At 34.7% G+C, this 1812-nt stretch overlaps 1 pseudogene; it reads right to left on the bottom strand.

Moving 5' to 3' along the window:
* Positions 1 to 1345: 1345 nt before the first annotated feature.
* On the bottom strand, positions 1346 to 1795 carry LOC21383865 (annotated as a pseudogene).
* Between the last annotated feature and the right edge of the window lie 17 nt (positions 1796 to 1812).

The following is a 1812-nucleotide window of genomic DNA, read 5'->3' as shown; positions in this document are numbered from 1 at the left end:
TTGAAATTAACACAGCTACTATAATTATAGTTTACTAAACACTCAACTGCTTTTTATAACAGCTATTTTTTTAACACAACTAAAAATAATTTTTTTTAAATTTACAGCAATACTAAACTAAGCCAAACACTATGAAAAACACATATTCTTCTTTCTGTAAAGTTTTACTCATGATTTTTTTTCTTGAAAGAAAGTTTTCTGTGTAATAAATAAGGAAAAAAAAAAAACTCTCGATCCATTTTAAAATGAGAATTATACTACTTGCTGTTATTACCAAAATAAATGAGAAGACGCTGCTGGAAAGTGCCGTTAGAGGAAAAGAAGCAGCGGACAATGTACATAAAGATGATTGAGAAAGCACATCCAATTTGTATTAATCGTTAACAATTGGATAATATTTCCACACTGATTTTTCTGGGAAAAAAAAAAAGGAGAGGGAATAAAAAAAAGGTATCGATGCCCCCAAGATGAAAAGTCTTCGTTGCCTCACCTAAGTTGACGTAACGTTACTTTGCCAGCAAACTCCAAAGAAAATAATAATAAAAAAAACACGTTGGTTTATGGGATCAAATTAGTTTGAAGCAAAGTTCAAATTTTTACAGGAAAAAACACAAATTATTTAACCGAGGTTTGAACCTTGAGTGTGTTCGAAGGTTGAGTTCAAACCGATATGAGTTTAAACTGTAGTTTTTCTCGTAAAAAATTTGAGTTTAAAAAGTTTTGCTACATTATTTTCTTATAAAATTTAAATTCTAATTCAAACTATTGATTTGAACCTATCTTTTAAACGGACACTAATGATTCTCATCCACAATGGTAATATGTTTTTGAGAATTTATGAACATGGATATTTTTTTAAAACGAAAGTCTCACATTATTCAAACCGCAAGAGTCAAAAGAAACCCATAGCATAATTATTGATGGACCTTTTAACATTTTATGGGGTGCATGAGTAATGTGTGTGCGGTGGCGGTAGCTCTTTGAAATTTTTAAATGTAATCAATTTTCTGACAAAAAAGAAAAATGAATGCCAAGTTGTCTGCTGCAACAACAAATAGTTCATTTTCAACCATTAACGTACTATATACATTGGGTATGATAACAATATATTGATGAGGAAAGAAGCAACACCAGATATATACAGAAGAATTGAGAAAAAACTGCATTTTAACTATACAATTATATACATATTCCTATGCTTATATACACAATAGTGTGACAGCACTGTCAATCAATCACTTATATGTACCACAACACTATACAATATTCAAACAACTTGAATGTGTGTGTGTGTGTGTATATATATATATACACACACACATATGTATGTATATATCAGCTGCTATTAGGTCGTGAGGATTGGAGGAAGGTAATCAGATTTGGCTCCCAAGACTTGGCCTTGGTGTCAGGGAAAAACTCAAATCCTGGAAGAGTAGTGATAGCTCCAGTTTCGGACACTTCAATGGGGTAGCGAAGCAGGTGTCCCGGGAGGTTTCCGTAAAAGGTGTCGCCACAGTAATGTTCCCAGTTCCTTTGAGCAATCTGATTCACCCTTTGGACGCATTCCACAGTCTCAGGATGATTGAAAGTGTTCTCCAAGAACACGCCGAGGTGTTCGCGCCGGAGCGCCATTCGGAAGCCGTATATCTGGCCTCTGGCTGGTTCCATGCTGGCTACATGGTGTGGTTGGAATGCTCCCATGGAAATCTCCGAGTCCCTCGCACCATCCATGGATCTTTGGTTGATGTTAGCGGATCCAACTATATTCGTCATCAACTGCCAAAGACAAAGCATTTCTTATATAACATTTTT

Source organism: Morus notabilis, unplaced genomic scaffold (genome assembly GCF_000414095.1).
Source record: "Morus notabilis unplaced genomic scaffold, ASM41409v2 Scaffold11390, whole genome shotgun sequence".
NCBI lineage: Eukaryota > Viridiplantae > Streptophyta > Magnoliopsida > Rosales > Moraceae > Morus > Morus notabilis.
Note: the sequence above shows the minus strand (reverse complement) of the source record. Positions and strands in the feature narration are given on the sequence as shown.